The sequence below is a fragment of the Haplochromis burtoni genome, unplaced genomic scaffold (assembly GCF_018398535.1).
Source record: "Haplochromis burtoni strain Fernald_Lab_line unplaced genomic scaffold, NCSU_Asbu1 Contig_27, whole genome shotgun sequence".
Taxonomy (NCBI): domain Eukaryota; kingdom Metazoa; phylum Chordata; class Actinopteri; order Cichliformes; family Cichlidae; genus Haplochromis; species Haplochromis burtoni.
The window spans coordinates 1,653,269-1,661,788 of NW_024582388.1; the positions used below are offsets into that span (position 1 = coordinate 1,653,269).

General features: G+C 41.1%; 1 long non-coding RNA gene across 1 annotated transcript; it reads right to left on the minus strand.

Moving 5' to 3' along the window:
* Positions 1-3,878: 3,878 nt before the first annotated feature.
* Positions 3,879-8,040, minus strand: LOC102289567. The gene is made up of 3 exons (XR_315519.3): positions 7,859-8,040; positions 7,633-7,741; positions 3,879-5,401 (listed from the first exon to the last, which is right to left on the minus strand). It is a non-coding gene; the product is annotated as an uncharacterized LOC102289567 (long non-coding RNA).
* Positions 8,041-8,520: the final 480 nt, after the last annotated feature.

Sequence of the window (8,520 nt, forward strand, 5' to 3'; positions counted from 1 at the left end):
CCTGTAATACCTACAGCATGTTCTAATCGCTCTAATAGGATATTATGGTCAACAGTATCGAATGCTGCACTAAGGTCTAGCAGGACAAGCACAGAGATGAGTCCACTGTCAGAGGCCATAAGAAGATCATTTGTAACCTTCACTAAAGCTGTTTCTGTGCTGTGATGAGCTCTGAAACCTGACTGAAACTCTTCAAATAAACCATTCCTCTGCAGATGATCTGTTAGCTGTTTGACAACTACTCTTTCAAGGATTTTTGATATGAAAGGAAGGTTGGAGATTGGCCTATAATTAGCTAAGACTGCTGGGTCTAGAGATGGCTTTTTGAGTAAAGGTTTAACTACAGCCAGCTTGAAGGCCTGTGGTACATAGCCGATCATTAGAGATAGGTTGATCATATTTAAGATCGAAGAATTAATTAATGGCAGGACTTCTTTGAGCAGTTTTGTAGGAATGGGGTCTAAAAGACACGTTGATGGTTTGGAGGAAGTAATTATTGAAGTTAACTCAGAAAGATCAATTGGAGAAAAAGAGTCTAACTTAACATCAATGGTACTAAGAGTAGCTGTAGATAATATTACATCTGTGGGATGATTACTGGTAATTTTTTCTCTAATGATAAAAATGTTATTTGTGAAGAAGTTCATGAAGTCATTACTAGTTAACGTTAAAGGGATGGTTGGCTCAAAAGAGCTCTGACTGTTTGTCAGCCTGGCTACAGTGCTGAAGAGAAACCTGGGGTTGTTCTTCTTTTCTTCAATCAGTGATGAATAGTAAGATGTTCTGGCTTTACGGAGGGCTTTCTTATAAAGCAGCAAACTATTTCTCCAGGCTAAATGATGATCCTCTAAATTTGTGACACGCCATTTCCTCTCCAGCTTACGAGTCATCTGCTTTAGGCTACGTGTTTGAGAATTATACCACGGAATCAGGTACTTCTGATTTGAGACCTTAGTTTTCAGAGGAGCTACAGTATCCAGAGTCGTACGTGGTCAGGAGGTAAAATTATTAACAAGATAATCGACCTCTGTTGGGGTAGCGTTCAGACTGAGGGTATCAACTGCAGGTGGGTGGGGCTAAAATGCTCACAGCAAGAGAAGCGTGCCTAAAATTGTATTCATGCAGAGCTCTGACATCATGCAAAGCTAGGATCAGAAAAAACATGACAGAAACTGCTTAATTGTACTTGTGTGGACCTCATAATTTGAGCATCCACCACAGTAACACTAAAACTCTGAATCAAAGAAATGAAAATACGTCCACTTTAAATACAAATTTTTCTGAACTGATAGAATGAGGTTTTGACTCCATTGCTCATCATAGCCCTGTAATGGCTCCAGACTCAGCCCTCTGGCCCACTTCCAGCCTTAATCAAATCCTCAGCATCATCCTACACCGCTAGCCTCAGACCCCTGCACACACCCTGCCACCCTTCCAACACTTTGCCCGGCTTCCTGCTTCACTTTGAGCTCCGGCTCTTACCCCTAAACTGTCAATCACCTGCTGCTGCAACCGTGGATCCAGTGGACCGGTGGTTCTGTTTTCCACCTCAGGCTGCAAAACCAATTAGTGTCTGACAGTTGGCTGTGGAGCGGCTCCTCAAGTTTCCAAACTCTGTTTTTATTTTCTTCTCTGCGTGACCACAAAACAATCTCATCCTTTGACCCGTGTCAGTGCAGGTCATGCAGAAAGGAGTCTCTGCAGGATGCTTCATTGTTGTGATTCACGTGTCCCCAGACTGTCCAAATCAGATTGTGTTTGCATTTCCAGAAGGGCTGTTTGAATCCTCTAATGTGGTGTATTTTCAACCCTAAAGCATTTTTGCATTTACTCACTAGTATTTTCCACACACAAGAAATCCCACAAAAGATGTAACAATCATCAAAATCACCAGCAGAGTTTATCTGAAGTTCCTAAGTTGAGATGAGACCAGGCACAAATGACCCTTGTGGAAGTGTTAATTTGCTTTAGCAGCGTGTGTCTGTGTTATTTGCATATGAAATCTGTTTTATTGTTCTCTGATGAGACGTTTAGCTTAGTGGCATTTAGAAAACACAAGTTTCCTCATCTGATTCCATTTGGCAAACACAACAGGAGCAGTTAGGGGACATCATGGCTAAATGTTTATCTCATTTTAAGCATACTGCAACATCTCCGTTACAGAAGCGAGGAAGTCTTTTCTGAGTGCCAGAAGCACCAGCCACTGAACTCAGTCTGCATTAGGGATCTGTTCAAGTCCTGGAGAAAGTTTATTGTTCAAAAGGTAGTTGTGTAACAGCAAAAAAACCCCACAAAATTAAACCCAGAAAGCCATAAAACACATGTTTCTCTCTACTTATGTGCTCATTTTAAGTGCATGCAGGTCATGGAGGATGCAAATGTTCTTAAAGTGAAAACAGAACCTTGCTTGTTAAAGACTGTTTGAATGCACGGGGTACCTTTGCTGTACCTTGGGAGTAACACCCACATTTATTTAGTTTTTAGCTATACTTTGACGAACGTGTTAGTTTTTATCAACATCTCCTCTAGTTGTTCTAATCTCCACCCAGTTGTTTACTCTTGTTGTCTCTCTGCTGTTTGATGCTCAGCAGGTTGTGTGCAGTGTTTCTGAAGCTTTCGTGACAACAAAGAGAATGGTGGGCGGCAAGCTGAAACGTTGAAATGAAAACAGTTAATTTAAAGGTGCTAAAGCTCTACACAGGTTGGTAAGTAGTAGAAAATCTGAAGTCAGTGAAGTCTGAAGTTCACCAGTAAAAGTAATTAGAGATCATCATTAAAATAGCTCACAGCTGTACTACATAAATCTAAAGCATAAGCTCTGACAGATGCTGAGAGGGGGAACCTGGTAGAGGAGAGGGGCCTGAAAATGAGCAGCTGAAGCAAACTTACACTTCCACAAAAGTCACGCATACTATAAAAACCAAAAGAAGATGCAAAGTGAAGTGAAACCCATAATGGGACAAAATCTGGAATGCAGCAGACACGAAATGATACAAAATACATGCAAGTTTCACAGCTGAAGACACAAAATAACCAGAAATCATACGTATGTGATTTCGATAAAAATATTTTTTAAAAAGATAAAATGTATAACTGGTTTTTAAAGCAGTCAAACTTTTGCACAACAAACTAAGAACACTACTGTACTTCTTTTTAGGATGTGATTGTGCAAAGAGGGATTGAAAATGCAAAGCAGCTTTTGCCAAAAACGGCTGATTAAAACGATTTCTGCTGCAGTATTTCCCAACATAATATACATAGAAATGTAGAGGGCACTGAGGTAAAGCTGTAACAGATATAACAAGGTCATGCTAGTGGAGTCTGAAAACTTTTTGTGTCTGTCGTGTCAGACAGGTGAGTCATAACACCTGGGGAGGTTTGCTCCACTGAGGACAGCCTGTCTCTGACTTCGTATCCACAGCAGGAGTGCAGCAGAAAAAAAGAGAAGCACAAAGGAAAGGAAGGATCTGGCTCTGGGTGTAATCTTACTAAATTCTGGAGATCAGTGTCTGTAGTTGGATCACATGTAAGCAGGAGATGACAACAAAAAGGAAAAAGAGCCAGAAAAGAACAGAAGGGACAGTTGGGAAACTAGAAAGAGACGCCTGCAGGAAGCATTAACAGAACAGACACAGTAACACAACCAGACTTACGGTAAAAAGAAAGTTGTCGAGTGTTTCTTTGGATTCCGAATAAATACCAAATGACTGGGACAGAACAGAGAGGTAAAAACACCACCAGGAAATCTCTTATTTGAGGCAGAGAGAAGCAGGTGAGAGGAAGAGAGATAAATGGAGAGCCTCTGGGGAGCTGCACAAAGGAAAAAGGAAAACTGTTACCCTCCTTCACCTTGACAGCTCCCTCCTCCTCTGTCAATTTTCTTTCTTCCTTCATCTGTGACGTCCACCTTCTCACACAGCACTTCTTGTCCATGTTTCTACCATCTTAACCCTTTTGAGGGTTCACCCATTAAATTAAATCGCTGTCACAAAAATAAGACATGGTGTGCATAACTGCATATGTATTACAGCACGTATTTAAAAAGCTTGCAGGTTTATTATGCTTCTTAACAACATTTAAACAATGTTGTTAATATACAACACGGGCTTTTATTTTTAGTAATACAAGTTTATTTCACTAAGTGGATCTTAAAGATAAAATTTTTCACATATACTTTGTATGTTAGTCTAAAATACATCAGACTAAGACATAAGGGAGGTCTGGCTTAATACATGCAGCCATTTTCTAGTTATGTGACAGCTAGAAAAAAATGAGGAAGACTATTTGCTATGCACATAACTATCTGCCATCAGATTTCATCACAGTGCCAGAGAAATCTAAGCCCTGCTATCACCTTTTTTATTTATTTTTAAAAAAAGAGAATATATTACTGCAATTTGTCAAAACAAGACATTAAGTTTCCTCTATGTTGTCACTTTTAGCATCCTATAGAAGTATTAAATATGTTTCAGGTAGCCAGCAGACATCTCTGAAAGATTTGACTAAAGTACATGTAATGTGTATTTTTGTAAAATAATGTATATGACATTTTACGTTCCCCGTTTGAACACAATTTGAACTGATGCGTGGCACTTTTCTGCAAATACTTTTCCTTTGCTCCCCACACAGTTTCCTGTTTATGTGCCACAACCAAAGCCTGCGAAAAATGTAATTAGTCATATCAATATGACAACAAGTGGACTTCAGATGGAGTCCATGTTTAGCTTAGCATGATTTCAAGGAAATAAGCATATATGCAAGTAAAAAAAATAACAGAGGTACTGTAAAGGCTTACATCCGTTGAAATCATTGCTCCTCGGGTCGCTCATACATATTCTGTATTTATATGCTCTAATATTTCCAAACTACGGTGTAAAAAAAAAAAAGAAAAAAGAAAAAAGGTCTGTTTGAGTAGTAACATCAGGCGAACTAATGATCAGGCAAACAGCTTCAGGCTGTTGAACAGCAGCAGCAGCTGGACCGACTCCCACTGGACTCCACCCGAACATCCTCCAGCAGTCCAAACCTCATCAAACATTCAAACACTGATACCAGAACTGGACAGTCGACTGAAATGATTAATGGGACTCTGCTGTTTTCACACGAAAGCGTTTCACAGCTGTGATGAAAGCGTCAACGGAGACGATAAAGGAACATAACATATTCTAGGAGTGACTTTAACCATTTACGAAAGAGAAGAAAAGAGTCACAGAGTGGCACGGGGGGATAATGTGAGACAACAGAAAGGGCTGACAGAGGATAGGGTCAGGAGGAAGAGGAGGGAGGCAGCTGACGGGGCTTCAGAGGCTCAGCTGGAAGTTCGTTCATTCGCTTGTCTGCTGATAGAAACATCACAGCTCCATCCTCTCTGACTGAAGGTCTGCTATCAGCGGGCTGCAGCCTGTTATGGGAGACAGAGAAAGAAAAAGGAAAAAAAAAATAGAAAGAAAGTGAGGCAGAAAGAAAGACGCAGCCGGGGATCAGCAGCTTAAAGTTCATTATGCAGATTGTGGAGCTAAAATGCTTCCAGTCTGCGAGTCTAATTTCTCTTTCATGGTCTTTGTGAGTGTGGCATTCTTCCATTACAGGTTAGCAAAGAGCAGCGAGGTCAGAACAATCAGATTAGCAATGCATCCCTCTGAATTCACCATTTGGATTTTTCCATCGGCTTTGAGCAGAAGAACAGTGAGCACAAGTTAGAGAAGGCAGCGTGCAGGTCTCAGAGTTTTTGTTGGGCTTTCTTTAAAAAATGGATATACTGTGATGGAAATAAACATTCACACAAGCTCAAGGTCAAACACTCACACACACGGACTCCCACGCTCAAACAAATAATAAGCTTTTTATCTTCTTCCTTTACTTTTTTCTGCAGTCGACACTAATTTAATTCACTAATTATAATCAGCTTTCGCTTAAGGCGAACAAAGCAGCGCTGTACTGTATATGTGTTATGCTAATATAAGATAGAGAATTTAACTTGCAAAGCTCCTGTCTGAACATTGTTCTGCCTGTTAAAAAACAATAAGGTTGTGCTGTATGGGAAATAAAATATATGAAGTGCAAAGAAAGGTCATCTGAAGATCTGAAAACTTTTCCATAACATATTAATCAAATTATAGGTCCACAGTAAGTTATAATAAATAAAGTACAATAATTAATATTCATTTGTATATTTAATGTATTTAGGATAACGTACAAGCCCAATGAGTACTCTTTACCACAATCATACAGTTAGATATTTATCACAAAACCTGCAAATGTAAATAACGCGCTTCTTAATGCATGTCGACTTACTGTCCAATTTGCCAGTGAGTGGGCTGATGGGAAGGAGTGGGAGGAAAACTGATAATTAAAAAAGATTATGTTACATCTGGAGATGATGAGATTTAGGAAATATGCTCCAATTTCTTACCGAGAGAGAAAAAAAGATCAAACTGCTGATTATCTGAGTCTAACTGCTGGAAATGCTGGACCGACTTTGTTCAAAGATAATAAGATCAGGTCTTTCTGTGTGGAGTTTGCATGTTCTCCCCGTGTTTGCGTGGGTTCTCTCCGGGTACTCCGGCTTCCTCCCACCGTCCAAAGACATGCAGCTTGTGGGGATAGGTTAATTGATTAATCCAAATTGTCACTAGGTGTGAATGTGCGAGTGAATGCGAGTGTGAATGGTTGTCTGTCCCTATGTGTTAGCCCTGCGACAGACTGGCGACCTGTCCAGGGTGTACCCCGCCTTTCGCCCTATGACAGCTGGGATAGGCTTCAGCGCCCCCCGCGACCCTGAAAAGGATAAGCGGAAGCGAATGGATGGATGGATAATAAAATCAGCCCATTTGATAAGTTTTCTACCTGCAGAGAATGAAACAGCATACAGCCCTGCCCACCAAAAATCAGGTTTCAGGACATTTACTCTTATTCTTATACCAGTTACATATAAATAAGTTACTGAGTGATATTTTCTTTTAAGAGGAAAAAAGCACCACATTTATAAAAGCCCGTAGACGCTATAGTTCACAGTCAGACTTCCATCTCCATTAAATAAGCACCAAAATCACTTTTGCCAACCCCCTGAGGTCTCGGCTTAAACATAGTTGTGAGTTGGTCCTATGTAGAGCCTATGAACAGCACTGCGGACCGTAGTCTACATGTTGTAGTTGTTTATTCCCACCAGGCTTTACTGTCACAAACACCAGTATGTGGGCTACTCTTGCTAGTGACCTTGAAGCAGCTGTGGAGAAGTGCAGTTTTCAACATGCACTGAGCTGAAGTGGAACCAAGCATTAAAAACAATGGACACTGTCCACTTTGCTGCTGCCTGTGCTTTTGGTGTCCCCACCTTTTTAATCTGATGCTTTTTCGCTCCCTTTGCTATCCTACGCTTCCAGTCAGGATTCAGTCTAAGAAGAGCATCATCCACATACATCTACACATGGGTTGCATACCTCTCTGGGTAGGGTCTGCACAGGCAACTATCTAAAAATGCCAATGTAAAACCTGTGTCATCAGTAATGACTCCAAACCAATTCTTCACTCTAACTGTAATTTTAGTTTTTATGAAACCGTTCTCCCAAATCTCAGCAATCAGGGAACAAAGAAAATAATCATTGTATCTGACAAACATCAGCAGTTATTCACATTTTTCTCCATCTTCATTCGGCTCTTCTCCCAGATGTGGAGTGTCTGTAGTTATCCAGCAGCAGCCCTCCTCTGGGTGGAGACTGGTTGCTCCTCTCTGGCCGGCCACCTGTTGGCAATTATTGCAGCAGCATATAAGACCTGCACGCTCAATTAGTCATTGCCTGAGCATTTGCTAACCCATGTTAGCCGTATCGCTCAGTCTAGATCTTGTGTGAAAATTTACCTGTTTTTTCCTGTCTTCATAGCCGGCTTCTGGAGTGGGGTTCTTGCCTCAGTCATCCCTGCTTCCCTGGACCTTGGTCACCTGCTGCTGGTAAACCATTGCCAATTCTTTTGTCACTCACCTGCTTGCTACACCTCTTCCTCGTGCTCACCTGAACCTCGGCTCCACCCGTCCCCTCTTGCTTCCCTCCACCTGTAACCAAATAAGGTGACTTAGTTTGACTTTGGGAACTCCGATTCACCGCTGGACCACTCTGACTGTGCTCTCCTCTCATTTCAGTGGTCATAGTTTCCCCCCGGCCCAGCTTCCACCTCCCCACAGTCACAGCTGTACCACTGTATTCTAGAGCTGCCTAGTTTTCAGTTAAATGCCTTAGCTTTGATAGCACGCCAACTAATATAGTGTCATAGTTTAAATTTGGATTTTGTGTTTACTATGTGGGAAAATAAACTTTTGTTCACTTACTGCTTCTCTTCCGGTTTGGATCCTGCGCTTGTGTCCATCTCATTTTCCTTGGGCCCCTGGGCCATGACATGGAGTTATGGTAGGATACAGATCCAGAGTTACCATCTATCATGAAGTATCATCAAGTAAAATTGTTTGCTATGGTTGAATACTGTATTAAACTAGACCGCAGTGTTTTTGTCAAAACATAACCACAA